The following is an 18,212-nucleotide window of genomic DNA, read 5'->3' as shown; positions in this document are numbered from 1 at the left end:
CATTGTCTCAGATTGCTGATGTATGGGGCCTATAGTCATTGTCTCAGATTGCTGATGTATGGGGGCTTTAGTCAATGTCTCAGATTGCTGATGTATGGGGGCTTTAGTCAATGTCTCAGATTGCTGATGTATGGGGGCCTTTAGTACCCTCATTATCTACATATTAAAGATTGTAGCATTTGAAGTCTGCATGAGAAACCTGCTGATACAGATGTGTCCTATGCTGCAGTCACGCTATAAAGCCTGTCCCGACACGTCAGGTCCCGTGAGACTATGCTAGCGCTGAGCATCTTATTTGCGTTTTCTTTTTTTCCAGAAAATGCGTCTAAAGGCAGTGGGGCTGATTTTGATGAATCGGTGGCTCTTGGCCATCACACAGACCCCTCCAGCGAGCAGCTACAGTCAGTAAGCTGCAGGAGGGTCTGCTAATGGTGCCTCTTGAGTTTCAATAAGCTTAGTGGGTGCAGGGCAGATTGGGTGTTCCAACCTGCTAATTGCCACAAATGAGCCTGGAGGTAGCACCCTGAGTTTTGGCTTTCCACCACCTGCTGCTCATTTTTGGCCAGAGGAGGCAATCTGTCAGAACAGATATCCTAGAGCAGTGGCCACCAACCCTTCGCTCGCGAGCTACCGGTGGCTCATGGTCATAATTTTGGTAGCTTGTCTTATGGCGGTAACCTTCTTTTTTCGGCAATACGTGACTGACATTGCCAGCAGCTTTGCAGGAGACCCAGCACTTTAGGGGGCATGGCCGATAGTGAATTCTCCCTTAGCGGCACTCCTGAGCCAACTTTAGATGAGCCCTCCACTCGCCATCTGGACTAGAACTCGCTATGCTTGCGATATTCCACCTGTTGATCTGCAGATGCAGGTCTCTCCGGTCTCTGAGCGAGCCCTCCATAGCTGTAGTCCGGTCATGCTGCTGAAGCGCCGGGCTGAATTTCAGGGCTGGAAGTGTCACAGCCTCCACCGGACACCCATGGACGTCTCCTGCAGAGGCTCTCTGGTTGCGGCCGGGTATATACGTTTCCCCGATTGCCCCAGGGAGCCGCTTCCGCTCTTTCAGGGGCTGTAGTTTGCCGCCTTTGGTCTCCAGAGTCTGACGGCTGCAGGGACTAATGCAGCCGCCATCTTGAACCCGGCTCCTACACGCCCCAGGTGGATGCACTGAGAACTTCTACACAGATTTGTTTAGAGACAGAGGCTGGATTACCCCTTGCTGTATTGTGTGACTGACCAAAATAAAAAGGCCGGGTGTGGATTAAAAGATTTACAGTAAAAAGGTTGACAATGTCTAGATCAACACCAGATGTTAGACAGACAATAGGTCGACAGGGACAACAGGTCAACACACTAAAGGTTGACATGTAAGAGGGTCAACAGTGTCAAAAGGTCGACATGAAAATTGTCAACAAAAAAAAATGGTCGACTTTTTTTTTTCTAACCCTAATCTTCACCCTAACCGTTGGGGTAGGTGCCTGACCCTATCTGTCCCTTCTAGTGCCTAACCTTCTGGTAAGTGACTGACCCTTAAAAAAAAAAAAAAAAATGATCATACAAAAATGTGTTGACCATGTTTGTGTCGACCTTTTTGACAATTTGTAACTGTTGACCTTTTTACATGTCTACATTTAGTGTGTCGACCTTTTATCCTTGTCGACCTATTGTATGTCTAACATCTGGTGTCTACCTAGACATTCTCGACCTTTTTACTGTAGATCTGTCAACCGGATAGCGCTGTGGCCATGAAATGTTCATATAATCTGAACACCTGGGAGCATCTGTATGCTGTTTATACTCCCAGCACCTTTAATTGAGAATACTTTCCTTTTGGATGTATAAAAAAAACACTTGCTTAGAAGACGCCTGCATCTGCTTTTGTATCCTGTGACCACCAGATAAGGATCCGTTCTCTGGCTGTCCTGAATTCAGCTCATAGACTCCGAACTCGCCCTCTGCTTGCTACCGAAGCAGAGCTAATCCACGGTAAGCAGTCAGTGGGCACTGAGCAGCACCATCCAGCAGGTTCTGTAGCAGTGTGACCAAACATAGCCAGGAGTAAGCGGTTCCAGGTCCTGGTGTAGGAAGCTAGTGGTAATGGCAACCAATTGTCTAACAACGCAGTAAGAGAAGTAACAGACAGTTATTGATGGCAAATCGGAGCCCCTATAATCCATGGTGTCGGAGTAAGCCCATATGGTCACAGGCACTATATATATTTATATTATAGAAGGGAGTGGGGTGGTCTCTGTTGCAAGGGTCCGTGACAAATTGGGGATGGTTGCCATTTGGTGGTCTGGATGATAATCCATAAACGTCTTGGATTATATGTGTGTATCTATCTCTCTCTTATCTGTCTGTATAAAATGTGAGAGTGTTGTCCCTTACTCCTTCATACAAAGGATTCTGTGTTTATAGCATTAGGGCCATAGTCACGTACAAGGCTGAAGTATATGATGTCATTGGGGGTATGACCACCTCTGCATAATACAGAACTGATTGTTGTCTACATGTTTTTGCGCCAAGTTGAGAAATTTTGCTTCCAACACAAATAAATCCAAAATCATATGAATAGGATAAAGGTTTGGTCTGAGAGACCTTATGTGGCTACCCCTTAAATCAGCCAGGGCTCCTTCAGTGTCTGTAAATAAAGAAAAGAATATCTAAGCTATGGCATGGTATCATGTTACTATGTATGTATAGATGTCACTATGTAACTTACATGACCTGTATGTTGTTCTAATGCAAACAAAGAATTCCAACAGTTGCCAGCATCTCGGCTTTATCAGGGCTGTATAGAAATAACATGGAAGCTGCCCTATGGGGGAGTATGGGTACATATAGCCCCCCATTCTTAATGTGTACATGTCCCGAATGAGGACCTAGTAAATAGCTGTAATCCATACAGTTGCCCAGAGAGTCAGATATATGGGACTTAAAATATGTCTGTGTTTCCAGGTGTCGCCAAAGGAGCATCTGAAATACATTAATGGTACAGCAGAAAGCACGTTCTGATGAAATGCATAGGGTCTGCATGATTACTGTAATGGTGAAATGCGTAGGGTCTGCATGATTACTGTACTGATGTAATGCGTAGGGTCTGCATGATTACTGTAATGGTGAAATGCATAGAGTCTGCATGATTACTGTAATGGTGAAATGCATAGGGTCTGCATGATTACTGTAATACTGGTGAAATGCATAGGGTCTGCATGATTACTGTACTGATTTAATGCGTAGGGTCTGCATGATTACTGTAATGGTGAAATGCGTAGGGTCTGCATGATTACTGTAATGGTGAAATGCATGGGTCTGCATGATTACTGTACTGATGAAATGCATGGGTCTGCATGTTTACTGTACTCATGATGAAATGCGTGGGTCTGCATGATTACTGTACTCCTGATGAAACGCGTGGGTCTGCATGATTGCTGTACTCCTGATGAAACGCGTGGGAATGCATGATTGCTGTACTCCTGATGAAATGCGTGGGTATGCATGATTGCTGTACTCCTGATGAAACGCGTGGGTCTGCATGATTGCTGTACTCCTGATGAAATGCGTGGGTATGCATGATTGCTGTACTCCTGATGAAATGCGTTGGGTCTGCATGATTGCTGTACTCCTGATGAAATGCGTTGGGTCTGCATGATTGCCGTACTCCTGATGAAATGCGTGGGTATGCATGATTGCTGTACTCCTGATGAAATGCGTTGGGTCTGCATGATTGCCGTACTCCTGATGAAATGCGTGGGTCTGCATGATTACTGTACTCCTGATGAAACGCGTGGGTCTGCATGATTGCTGTACTCCTGATGAAATGTGTTCGGTCTGCATGATTACTGTACTCCTGGTGAAATGTGTTGGTCTGCTTGATTACTGTACTCCTGATGAAACGCGTGGGTCTGCATGATTGCTGTACTCCTGGTGAAATGTGTTCGGTCTGCATGATTGCTGTACTCCTGATGAAATGTGTTCGGTCTGCATGATTACTGTACTCCTGATGAAACGCGTTGGTCTGCTTGATTACTGTACTCCTGATGAAATGTGTTCGGTCTGCATGATTACTGTACTCCTGATGAAACGCGTGGGTAGCATGATTACTGTACTGATGAAATGCATGATTACTGTACTCCTGATGAAACACGTGGGTCTGCATGATTACTGTACTCCTGATGAAATGCGTAGGGTCTGCATGATTGCTTTACTCCTGATGAAACGCGTTGGTCTGCATGATTACTGTACTGATGAAACGTGTGGGTCTGCATGATTACTGTACTCCTGATGCAGTCCTGGCTGTATCATCCTACACTTGTAAGGAATTTGGCTTTTAAGTAGCAGCCAAACTTATTCATGGATAATGAGGGCTGGATAACCACAGATGAGTTGTTTTTCATTTATTTTTATATAAATGTTCTTATATAATGTGAAAAACAAAGAGGACCCCTGAAAGTGGCGCTAATACATTGAATATAAACACAGCGCTAACGGATGTAGTGTATGTAAAACATTATGTATATATAACATTGTGGTTACATAACACAGTGGAAACTACTGGGCCAACTACAATATAAACAATTTATTTGTAGTAAAATATCTGTAGTAATTCATATATAAAACAAAATGCAGCGTGCACAATAATTAAAACAAATAACCCAGCAGGGTATAAGGACCATCTAATTGTCCAATTGTTTTACGCAGAATCTGTGATCCACCAACACTCCGTGACGAGTGAGTTAGCATATATTGGGCTCACTGATGAACACCCGACATGTCTGTGACCAGCAGGAGTCCAAAGGCCGGATTTAGAGATGGACAATATGACTTTGTATTTGTCTGTGTCTGAAGCAATAATCTTCTCATGGACTGCGTTTGCGTTAGCTCGGCGTTCCTGCAAAGTCCCCGCAGTCTTTTGGGTTGTCCGAAACATCACTGGGCAGTGTGTGTGTGTGTGTGTGTATATATATATATATATATATAGCCCTTCCCGGCGTTGTCAGCCTTAAATGCATATTGCTCGCTCCCCCACACGCTCCTCCGTTTCCCAGGAACAGTTACCATGGGGGGAGCTTGTGGGGGAGGGAGAAATATGAATTTTAGGTAGACAAGTTCTGTAAGTGGATATATATAATTGCACTGCCAGTTTAATTACCGTATAAGGGGTGGGGAGTGGGAGGAGCTGGGACCCCTATAGCAGCCCTGGCATGGAGAAAAGTGGGGGTACATAATGATAGCTACCACTATCTCATAAGAGAAGACAGGAGGGATTCAGACATTGGGGGGTATACAACATACAAGCATTGGGGGGTGTACAACAGACGACAGGAGGGGAGTCGGGCATTGGGGGGTGTACAACAGACTGATATTGATGGAGAAGTCTCCCCACTTACCGTATGTCCCACTGACCGATAATCCTACTAGACATATGTGCAGGGCATTGTTACACTCAGTAATGGGAGCACATTGAAGGAAGAACTACACTCATATATGCATAACTTTTATACTAATCAATTATTGTAATTTAAAAACACACATTAGGATTCTACAGCCATGGCCAAAAGTTCTGAGAATGACACAAGTATTGGTTGTCACACAGTCTGCTGATTCAGTTTTTATGATGGCAATTTGCATATACACCAGAATGTCATGAAGGGTGATCAGATGAATCGCAATTAATTGCTAAATCCCTCTTTGCCATAACAATGAACTTAGGGCCTGATTCAGAGCCAGACGCTCTGACCAGAGCGCTCGCTCTGAATCAGGGCCCTCCTACCTCAACTTGGAGCGGCCTTATGGACGCTCGCATAGCTGTGGGTTACCACCCACAGCTTATGCGAGCATCCATGATGATGGTAGCGATGGTGAAGACCATCGGGCTTGCGACGGAGACCCTGCAGTAGGGTCTCGCTGCCGCAAGCCCTGGAGTGATTTTGGCTCTATCAGAGCCAAAATCGCTCCCACTGGCGTCCTGCGCTCGCGAGCGGGTCTGAATGAGACCCTTAATTCCGAAAACATAATTTCCACTGCATTTCAGCCCTGACATAAAAGGACCAACTGACATAATTTCAGTGATTCTCTCATTAACACAGGTGAGAGTGACGAGGTTAAGGCTGGAGATCACTCTGTCATGCTGATTGAGTTAGAATAACAGACTTGAAGCTTTAAAAGGAGGGTGGAGCTTGAAATCCTTCTTATTCCTCTGTTAACCATGGTTATCTGCAAGGAAACACGTGCAGTCATAATTGCTTTGCACAAAAAGGACTTCACAGGCAAGGACACTGCTGCTAGTAAGATTGCACCTAAATCAGAGGTTCAATAGAAGGCTTGAGGGGCGCCCAAGAACGTCCAGCAAGCGTCAAGACCGTCTCCTAAAGTTGATTCAGCTGCGGGATTGGGGCACCACCAGTGCAGAGCTTGCTCTGGAATGGCAGCAGGCAGGTGTGAGAGCATCTTCATGCACAGTGAGGCGAAGACTTTTGGAGGATGGCCTGGTGTCAAGAAGGGCAGCAAAGAAGCCACATCTCTCCAGGAAAAACATCAGGGACAGACTGATATTCTGCAAAAGGTACAGACATCGGACTGCTGAGGACTAGGGTAAAGTTATTTTCTCTGATTAATTACATTTCAGATTGTTCCGCTACCATCAGTCCTGTGTCATGCCAACAGTAAAGCATCCTGAGACCATTCATGTGTGGGGTTGCTTCTCAAGCAAGGGAGAGGGATCACTCACAAAGAACACAGCCATGAATAAAGAATGGTACCAAAACATGCTCCAAGAGCAACTTCTCCCAACCATCCAAGAACAGTTTGGTGAGGAACAATGCCTTTTCCAGCATGATGGAGAACCTTGCCATAAGACAAAAGTGATTACTAAGTGGCTCGGGGAACAAAACATCGGAATTTTGAGTCCATGGCCAGGAAACTCCCCAGACCTTAATCCCATTGAGAACTTGTGGTCATTTCTCAAGAGGCGGGTGTACAAACAAAAACCAACAAATTCTGACAAAACTCCAAGCATTGATTAGGCAAGAATGGGCGGCCATCAGTCAGTATGAGTGACAGCATGCCAGGGCGAATTGCAGATGTCTTGAAAAAGAAGGGTCAACGCTGCAAATATTAACTCTTTGCATAAACGTAATGTGATTGTCAATAAAAGCCTTTGACACTTATGTAATGCTGTAATATTACCTCAGTATACCATAGTAACATCTGACACTTATGTAATGCTGTAATATTACCTCAGTATACCATAGTAACATCTGACACTTAGGTAATGTTACCTCAGTATACCATAGTAACATCTGACACTTAGGTAATGCTGTAATGTTACCTCAGTATACCATAGTAACATCTGACACTTATGTAATGTTACCTCAGTATACCATAGTAACATCTGACACTTATGTAATGCTGTAATTTTACCTCAGTATACCATAGTAACATCTGACACTTATGTCATGCTGTAATGTTACCTCAGTATAACATAGTAACATCTGACACTTATGTCATGCTGTAATGTTACCTCAGTATACCATAGTAACATCTGACACTTATGTAATGTTACCTCAGTATACCATAGTAACATCTGACACTTATGTAATGCTACCTCAGTATACCTAGTAACATCTGACACTTATGCTGTAATGTTACCTCAGTATACCATAGTAACATCTGACACTTATGTAATGCTACCTCAGTATACCATAGTAACATCTGACACTTATGTAATGCTGTAATTTTACCTCAGTATACCATAGTAACATCTGACACTTATGTCATGCTGTAATGTTACCTCAGTATACCATAGTAACATCTGACACTTATGTAATGCTGTAATGTTACCTCAGTATACCATAGTAACATCTGACACTTATGTAATGTTACCTCAGTATACCATAGTAACATCTGACACTTATGTAATGCTGTAATTTTACCTCAGTATACCATAGTAACATCTGACACTTATGTCATGCTGTAATGTTACCTCAGTATAACATAGTAACATCTGACACTTATGTCATGCTGTAATGTTACCTCAGTATACCATAGTAACATCTGACACTTATGTAATGCTATAATGTTACCTCAGTATACCATAGTAACATCTGACACTTATGTAATGCTATAATGTTACCTCAGTATACCATAGTAACATCTGACACTTATGTAATGTTACCTCAGTATACCATAGTAACATCTGACACTTATGTAATGCTACCTCAGTATACCTAGTAACATCTGACACTTATGCTGTAATGTTACCTCAGTATACCATAGTAACATCTGACACTTATGTAATGCTGTAATGTTACCTCAGTATACCATAGTAACATCTGACACTTATGTAATGTTACCTCAGTATACCATAGTAACATCTGACACTTATGTAATGCTACCTCAGTATACCTAGTAACATCTGACACTTATGTAATGCTACCTCAGTATACCTAGTAACATCTGACACTTATGCTGTAATGTTACCTCAGTATAACATAGTAACATCTGACACTTATGTCATGCTGTAATGTTACCTCAGTATACCATAGTAACATCTGACACTTATGTAATGCTATAATGTTACCTCAGTATACCATAGTAACATCTGACACTTATGTAATGCTATAATGTTACCTCAGTATACCATAGTAACATCTGACACTTATGTAATGCTATAATGTTACCTCAGTATACCATAGTAACATCTGACACTTATGTAATGCTATAATGTTACCTCAGTATACCATAGTAACATCTGACACTTATGTAATGCTACCTCAGTATACCTAGTAACATCTGACACTTATGCTGTAATGTTACCTCAGTATACCATAGTAACATCTGACACTTATGTAATGTTACCTCAGTATACCATAGTAACATCTGACACTTATGTAATGCTGTAATTTTACCTCAGTATACCATAGTAACATCTGACACTTATGTAATGCTATAATGTTACCTCAGTATACCATAGTAACATCTGACACTTATGTAATGCTATAATGTTACCTCAGTATACCTAGTAACATCTGACACTTATGCTGTAATGTTACCTCAGTATACCATAGTAACATCTGACACTTATGTAATGCTGTAATGTTACCTCAGTATACCATAGTAACATCTGACACTTATGTAATGTTACCTCAGTATACCATAGTAACATCTGACACTTATGTAATGCTACCTCAGTATACCTAGTAACATCTGACACTTATGTAATGCTACCTCAGTATACCTAGTAACATCTGACACTTATGCTGTAATGTTACCTCAGTATAACATAGTAACATCTGACACTTATGTCATGCTGTAATGTTACCTCAGTATACCATAGTAACATCTGACACTTATGTAATGTTACCTCAGTATACCATAGTAACATCTGACACTTATGCTGTAATGTTACCTCAGTATACCATAGTAACATCTGACACTTATGTAATGTTACCTCAGTATACCATAGTAACATCTGACACTTATGTAATGCTACCTCAGTATACCTAGTAACATCTGACACTTATGTAATGCTACCTCAGTATACCTAGTAACATCTGACACTTATGTAATGCTACCTCAGTATACCTAGTAACATCTGACACTTATGTAATGCTGTAATGTTACCTCAGTATACCATAGTAACATCTGACACTTATGTAATGCTATAATGTTACCTCAGTATACCATAGTAACATCTGACACTTATGTAATGCTATAATGTTACCTCAGTATACCATAGTAACATCTGACACTTATGTAATGTTACCTCAGTATACCATAGTAACATCTGACACTTATGCTGTAATGTTACCTCAGTATACCATAGTAACATCTGACACTTATGTAATGTTACCTCAGTATACCATAGTAACATCTGACACTTATGTAATGTTACCTCAGTATACCATAGTAACATCTGACACTTATGTAAAGCTGTAATGTTACCTCAGTATACCATAGTAACATCTGACACTTATGTAATGTTACCTCAGTATACCATAGTAACATCTGACACTTATGTAATGCTACCTCAGTATACCTAGTAACATCTGACACTTATGTAATGCTACCTCAGTATACCTAGTAACATCTGACACTTATGTAATGCTACCTCAGTATACCTAGTAACATCTGACACTTATGTAATGCTGTAATGTTACCTCAGTATACCATAGTAACATCTGACACTTATGTAATGCTATAATGTTACCTCAGTATACCATAGTAACATCTGACACTTATGTAATGTTACCTCAGTATACCATAGTAACATCTGACACTTATGTAATGCTATAATGTTACCTCAGTATACCATAGTAACATCTGACACTTATGTAATGTTACCTCAGTATACCATAGTAACATCTGACACTTATGTAATGCTACCTCAGTATACCATAGTAACATCTGACACTTATGCTGTAATGTTACCTCAGTATACCATAGTAACATCTGACACTTATGTAATGCTGTAATGTTACCTCAGTATACCATAGTAACATCTGACACTTATGTCATGCTACCTCAGTATACCATAGTAACATCTGACACTTATGCTGTAATGTTACCTCAGTATACCATAGTAACATCTGACACTTATGTAATGCTATAATGTTACCTCAGTATACCATAGTAACATCTGACACTTATGTAATGTTACCTCAGTATACCATAGTAACATCTGACACTTATGTAATGCTACCTCAGTATACCATAGTAACATCTGACACTTATGCTGTAATGTTACCTCAGTATACCATAGTAACATCTGACACTTATGTAATGCTGTAATGTTACCTCAGTATACCATAGTAACATCTGACACTTATGTCATGCTACCTCAGTATACCATAGTAACATCTGACACTTATGCTGTAATGTTACCTCAGTATACCATAGTAACATCTGACACTTATGTCATGCTGTAATGTTACCTCAGTATACCATAGTAACATCTGAGAAAAAGGTCTAATAACACTGAAGCAGCAATCTTTGTGAAAACCAACACTTGTGTCATTCTCATAACTTTTGGCCATGGCTGTACTATATACATATCTGTACAATATCTACTAGGAAGCCAAGGGAAAATGACTGCCCCTCTGCCGCCATCTGCTGGTAATACAGATAAGTCATGTGTTTGTTTTGTTGTTTTATTAATCCTTTTAAATCTGAAACCGTGTTTATGACAGGAAGTATTGTCAGCACCTGAAGCCAAAACCTTATTTACTAGACTTCTGACATTTGTAGCAGTTGGCTGTAATCTATTGTATTGTGGGCCAAGAGGAACAGACGGTAACTGTACTGTGGGCCTGCTTCACATTTCGCACATACACAACTGCGACAATATGGTAATAGTTCCAAAGCTTCCCTTGGCATATAGATGCCCCCCGCTGCCTTCTCATATACGTAATTATCGGTAACATAAGACGCACATCAAGCAGCCATCTCGCCCTTGCGGAAGGTCTGACCAGCTGCAGCTCTCCTGACACGCCACATAACAGCGTTTAAACGGTTAGACACGCCTGCGTTTCTCCGGCCACCCCCACTACCTCCCATAAAACGCTGACAGCCTGTCACTCACTATGCGATGGATCCTCTGTGTGCAAAATCGCAAGACACTTGCAGCACGTGCGCATTGCGGTTTATATGCTGCGCAATGGCAATCGCTTGGATTACGTAAAAATCGCCATTGCGGCCATCTCTGAATCAGGCCGTGTCTTTTACCGGACTCTCAGCATGTGGATCTGTGGAACCAGGACATATGATGTGGCTGCATGTGCGGCGTCAGTGGGGCGTGCCTAAATATTCTGTCGCACCAGCGCCACCATTATCCCCATTTTTATAGCAAAAAAAAAAATACAAAAATGGACATTTGGATGCAGGGGCGTATATCTATAGTGGGTGCAGGGGCGTATATCTATAGTGGGTGCAGGGGCGTATATCTGTGGTGGGTGCAGGAGCGTATATCTGTGGTGGGTGCAGGGGCGTATATCTGTGGTGGGTGCAGGGGCGTATATCTGTGGTGGGTGCAGGGGCGTATATCTGTGGTGGGTGAAGGGGCGCATCTGTGGTGGGTGCAGGTGTGTATCTATAATGCAGGGTGTGCGGTGCAGGGGCGTATCTGTGGTGGGTGCAGGGGCATATATCTGTGGTGGGTGCAGGGGCGTATATCTGTGGTGGGTGCAGGGGCGTCTCTGTGGTGGGTGCAGGGGCGTATATCTGTGGTGGGTGCAGGGGCATATCTATAATGCAGGGTGTGCGGTGCAGGGGGGGGCCACAGTTTCTAATACTCACCTCTCCGAGGTCCCACTTCGGCTGTAGCAGCCCTGCACGTGGCCATTTTTCCGGCATTTTGCGCATACACAGTGGGAAAATCGATGGTCCTGCGCATGCAGAGTAGACTCTGGGCACATATTAGTGCCCAGAGTCTACTACTGCGGTAAGTCCGCTCCCGGGTGCCGGGGAGAGAGGAAGGGGCCCTGGACGGGATATGCACACAGGCCCCCATCTCTCTTAATACGCCCCTGCTTGGAACTTATTTGCTTGTATTGAATTGATAGTTTTCCTTTAACCACTTGCCTGGCATAGACGTCATTTTCTGTCCACACCAGGCAGTTCGTCCAGACAAACATGAGGGCGGCTGCAGGAAGAGAATCTTCCCGCAGCTGCTGCTCACCGGTCCCTCTGCTTGCCAGCACCCTCTCCCCCTCTGTCTGCCGATCACTGCTGATCGGTCAGCAAAGCAGGACCCCCTACCCAGCTCCTGCAGAACTGAGCAGCCGCTGGGGAAAAGTAAGTTTAACGCCCCTGACATACCTGGTTCCTGTATCCGGTCTCTAATTGAACGTCGTAATGTTTCCGATGTTCAGTTATTTTAAAAAACGATTTTTTTTTTCCAAATCTTAAAAAAAAAAAAAAAGTACAATTTTGGAGCGGTTTTTGGAAAAAAAAAATAGTCAGTGGTTAATAATCCTCAAAAGATTTAAAAAAAAAAATTAAATTGTTATAATGAAATACCCCTTTTATAATGCATGCATGGGTAGGTGTAAGTGAGGGGGTTATATATACAGCGGTCACTGACAATAGCCGGGCGCTTGTGAATATACAGAATTCTATTACAGGAACCACCATATAAAATAAGTGTTTTTGTACTTCTGTCCTTTCCTATGATCCCATGTGAGACACTGGGGTATAGCCGTGCTGCGAGAAGCTTTAACACAGGCTCCTCCCCCTCTATAGCCGAATTGTTGCCCCCATCGTTTTTTTTTATTAATAACCTGCAAAGGACAGGATCCGAGTATAATAAAAGAGGAGAGAAAATAAAGAGAGGAGAGGAATTACTGCCCAAATATAAACTAGGACAGATAAACTATAAAGAATAAAAGCACCAGGGAGGGCGCCGAGGTCCCCCATAGAGTCAGAGGACATATTGTAATGCATGTACAGAAATCCTATTTTCTTCTTCATCTCCTATGGACACTGAGGACTTTGCACAACTGTGTCCTAAGGGTCGCTCTGGAGCAGCGGGCAGCACAATTGAAGAGTTGTTTAGCATACACCTCATGCCTTGTCATCCCTGAGGCACCCACAGACCTTGCAGAATGGGCTTTTACCGGAAAGGACTTCACTGTCTCCTACATAAGCCTGGCAAATTATTGGTGATCCATCTGGCAATGGTCAGCTCAGACTAGAGGCTAGCCAGCTTCTCTTGTGAGACTCGTACAAAGCAAAAAAAATCATCTGTTCATTGTAATTCCCTAGCTGGACGGATAAAGATGATAAGAGCATGGATGGCATGAAAGGTCTGCAGGGAATCGCCTTCATCTCTGTGTATAATCTCAACCACAATCTCATGGTTCCTGTGGAACCTGGAAACCACATTTTTCAAACACATGACAGGAGGTGATTGGTTGGAGCACAATATAAGGGGTCAATCCAATTAAATGCGAAGGGTGCGAGTTGCCGTTGCAATGGCATTAAGACGTCGGCAACAGACTGGTACCTCACACCCTTCGCGGCTCACTCCGAGCCCGAATTCACTACATTTTGCTCGGAGCACTTTTAAGTGAATCCGGGCCTGCACTAAAGTGCAGCCATTGCCGCGATGACTCGCACCCGTTAGATCATCGCAGCTAATTGGATTGACCCCTAAGATTAGTAACAAGTAATAACAAGAATATCACTTGTTGATAAATCTGGGCCTTTGTCCTGTAAAGTCTCCCTATCCTCATGGAAAGTAAGAAAAGGATGCGGGCAGCTCCGATACCCTCTTGCTGGGGATATAGCTAATAAGAGAACAATCTTCCAGGACAAATATTTTTCGACTGAAGTGGCTCAAATGTGAATATTACAGAGCGGTGATGGCCAGATTCAGGTCGCAAGGAACCACTGGGGAAACGCAGGGAAATTAAATATTTGGACCTCTGGGATAGAATCATAGATGAGACGTAAACATGTATGTAAAAGATGAGACGTAAACATGTATGTAAAAGATGAGACGTAAACATGTATGTAAACCTCCTGCATGAAGAATGTATAAATTTGACAAAGAAAAAGAAGAATTTACTTTCTTTGGCTCGTTTTTAACATGGTTTGTGCTACTGCCTCCGGAGAAACCCTTGGCTTAACGTATTTGACTTCAATATCCACGCCACTAAAGCCAGACAATGTAAAGCTAAATGTCTAAACAGGCCTTGGCTTGAATAGTCTGGTCTCAGTGGAAGGCATCACAGTGGAGCCTCTGCCAGGTTGAGGATGGCAGAATACCGGGACCTCCTTGACCAATCGGTGGCTACCAATATGACACAACCTCCCTCTTTTTTTACCTTAATACCCTTGGTAACATGGCTATCAGAGTGTAGCAGGAAATCAGGGTATATGTCCAGGGAACCAATATGGCATATATGAATAGCGCCCTGAGGTCTCTTGTCCTGGAACAGAAGTATTCAACTTTTGTGATTCAGTCCGAATGTCCTCATATCTATGTCCAGCCATCATATCATTTGTCCGTTGTTGTTAGCTCTTCTGCCGAGGAAGTCGGCCTTACAGTGGTCGCCCTCCTGCATATAGACAGCAGCAATTGCTGGAATATTCTTCTCGGCCCACCTCAGTATCCTGCTTCTCTCCCTCAATGGCTTGTTAGCTGTTTGTGCCTCCTGGTGATTTATATAAACTGCAGAGGTGGCTTTGTCTGTTTTTGTATTTTTTTTTTTAGACGGCCCTGAGGAAGAGCCTGAGCGCAGTGATGAATAACCATCCCAGAAAAATGATTCTGTGATGGAATCCGGTTGGATCGGGGATGGCTGATGATCCAACCATGAGATTCTAAAGGTGTCTCAGGCTCCCTCACTTAGATGTAGCTGCGGAGGCCGCATTTATCAGTAGGCCATCTAAATAAGGGATGACTGTAACTCATTAACGGCCATCACATCATTAACTTGGTGAACACACATAACACTGTAGGTAACACTAGATCACAGGAAGGGCTCTGGATGTATTGTGTTGTGTCTGTGCTGTGACTATGAGGAGACACTAGATTGTAAATACTGATGTCCAATGTCAACATAAATTATTCTTTCTCAGTTACATTTACTGCTAAGCTCAGAGATTCCATTTTTTTTTAACTCAAATAATTTTTATTAAACAGAATTTTCAATACAGAGCATAAGTATCAGTTAACAAATGACAATTATCTATGTTTCAAAAAATAAAATAGTACATAAAATGTAAAACAATATACAACAAAATCATAAAATGGAAAATAAAATAAGATATGAGAAGTAAAATGAAATACAAAAAATAGAATAAAATTAAATTAGAAGAAAAAAAAAAGAAGAAAATACAATAGGATAAAATAAGATAAAATCACATAAAATACACCCCTCTGAAATTAGAAATGGATAGAGATATATCCACAGTATCACACACTGCATGAATTGGAAACAAGCGCATTGCTAACAGGAGACAAATTTGACATATGAACATCATCATAATCAGACCAGGGCCGCCATTGAATCAAAGGGGGTGAAGTTGAAGCAGAATATTTAAACCCAAAAGTTTCCATTTCAAAGCTTCTCTGGATCTTATAAATTATTGTAAAGAAAAGGGGAGGGGAGTCAGGTCTCTGCCAGAATTGCGCCAAAGCCGCTCTTGTGGATATAAAAATGTCTGATAACATATTTATTATGACGATGTACTGAGAGGGGAAAATAATGCAGAAGAACAACTTCAGGCAGCTGTGGAAGGGCCTCCTGAGTTATCTGGTGAATCAACTGGAAGACTTCTGTATAGAGGGAGAGACTGATGGGGCTGGACCAAAATACATGTAGAAGAGTACCCTCGAACCTGCATTTTCTCCAGCAGAACCTAGAGGAATCAGGCTAAATTCTATGTACATTAACTGGAGTGTAATACAGGCCACGTATTAGCTTAAACAACATTTTGGAATGATTTAGACATTTTAAAAATATTTGTGAATAGTGTAGGCCATATCCTCATAAAGTTCTGATTCCCACCTAGATTGTATAGAGAGTCTACTATCTTCCATAGGTGATAATAATGTATTATACCACATAGCGATTCCCCCCTTATGTCCACTAGTAGAGAATTTAGAAAGTATATACGAAGGGGGAGAGGGAAGGGAATATAACGAGGAAGCATTGGAGAGTATCCAATGTCTTACCTGCAAAAATTAGAGATTCCATTTTTAATAAATCCACCTTGGGGTGACTGTTTAAGAATTTTAAGTTGAGGATGGGTCTTGAACCAGGAAGAGATTGGAATAAAAGTTGCCTAAGAGTGACCAGGGTGATGATGTCTGCAAAGAGAGCAAAGTTTGGATTGCTGGACTCTTTAATCTGTCCATAGATAGATCATTGTAGGAGAGCCCTGGCCAGTTATATAGCATATGCCCTTGTTACAATGCCTCTGAGCCAAGCATCAGTGGAACAGAGCCACAGGTCCCTGAAGTACATCAGACAAGCTCTCGGTGCGAGGTCCCCTGGAAGAACGACATGTCCAACATACAGATTGTTCGGTAACTGGTCTGGAATCTGGATGACTTGTCCAGAACTGTTTTCCTTATGAATTCCTCATAACAAAGTAGACCTCAAGGTCTTGTATCATGCTAGAATACAACAAAAGGAGTATATTCTAGGCTTTGGAGCCAAAGAAGGAAGAGATTAACTATTCTCTCCTGTAACATAGGAGGTAATCTTGTCAAGCTCGGATACAAACTATATCTCTTCTGTAAAAAGAAGTAATTCCAGAGTTGTTTGGTCTTGGAATAAAATAACAAGACCTCAGCCATAGGGCACAGCGTGACCCCACAGCTGAGATAATTGCTACAACTAATACTAATAATTTGCCTCCTCTCCTAGGTAAAAAGATTCTCGCCTATACTGCTCTAAAATGAGCATTTCCAATCTATGACTTCCCGTCTTTATCCCTTCCATAAGAAGATCTTCCATGCGCCTTAGTTACCCAAGCTGAGGCTAGGATAGGTCTGAGAGAGGCTCCAGCCGCAATGCACAGACACTATAAAGTGGCCGCAATGCACAGACACTATAAAGTGGCCGCAATGCACAGACACTATAAAGTGGCCGCAATGCACAGACACTATAAAGTGGCCGCAATGCACAGACACTATAAAGTGGCCGCAATGCACAGACACTATAAAGTGGCCGCAATGCACAGACACTATAAAGTGGCCGCAATGCACAGACACTATAAAGTGGCCGCAGTTTTCCTGTCTGAGATACTGAGAATTAGGAACAGGAATTGATGCGATATCGGAAAGGCAGAGCGCAGGCGAGTTTACCTTTTAGGTGCAGCTTCCCATTTATGCTCAGTGGGGGGATATCTGAGAGTATTATGAGAGTGTTGAGCCCTTATGAGTAGCTACAGTATACATGGTAAAAGTTTGTACTAAGCCACCCAGCATAAAGCGATAGAGCGGAATGCGATCATTGTTGCTAATGGAAACATAAAGTTGCTGATGCAGCTCTGTCCACTCTTTTGTGGAGCGAATGTCGCGAGCGCTGCAGGGTCATACACATTCCAGTGTCATCTCCACGTGTGTCTGCGGACGCATCCCTGTGCTGTAACGTGGCGTTCTTACCTAGGCATGGGCTATGCAACAAAGGTTTATCTCAGCGCTCAAAAAACTCCTATTTGAGGATGATCTAATGTCGTGAGTTGCAGATAAGACAAAT

General features: G+C 42.4%; 3 protein-coding genes across 11 annotated transcripts in view; 2 read left to right on the top strand and 1 right to left on the bottom strand.

Annotated features, from left to right (window-relative positions):
- The window catches only part of SLC2A6 (solute carrier family 2 member 6), a 387,913-nt gene that overhangs the window by 58,989 nt on the left and 310,712 nt on the right, over positions 1–18,212 (bottom strand). The gene's annotated exons all lie outside the window — the stretch shown is intronic.
- LOC148473364 (uncharacterized) overlaps positions 1–18,212 on the top strand; it is an 86,633-nt gene that overhangs the window by 65,003 nt on the left and 3,418 nt on the right. Inside the window, exon 2 of one of the 8 annotated variants that reach the window (XM_088459717.1) lies at positions 2,959–2,992. The exons of the other annotated variants lie outside the window; for them this stretch is intronic. The gene's annotated coding sequence lies outside the window, so the exon portion shown is untranslated. The remainder of the gene's footprint in view (positions 1–2,958; positions 2,993–18,212) is intronic. 8 annotated transcript variants of the gene reach the window in all.
- CACFD1 (calcium channel flower domain containing 1) overlaps positions 1–18,212 on the top strand; it is a 110,291-nt gene that overhangs the window by 91,123 nt on the left and 956 nt on the right. Inside the window, exon 7 of one of the 2 annotated variants that reach the window (XM_088459725.1) lies at positions 2,959–2,975. The exons of the other annotated variant lie outside the window; for it this stretch is intronic. The gene's annotated coding sequence lies outside the window, so the exon portion shown is untranslated. Of the gene's footprint in view, positions 1–2,958; positions 2,976–18,212 lie in introns of those variants that run through there. 2 annotated transcript variants of the gene reach the window in all.

Source organism: Taudactylus pleione, unplaced genomic scaffold (genome assembly GCF_031769625.1).
Source record: "Taudactylus pleione unplaced genomic scaffold, aTauple2 ptg000927l, whole genome shotgun sequence".
NCBI lineage: Eukaryota > Metazoa > Chordata > Amphibia > Anura > Myobatrachidae > Taudactylus > Taudactylus pleione.
This window is presented reverse-complemented; position numbering and strand designations above follow the sequence as displayed.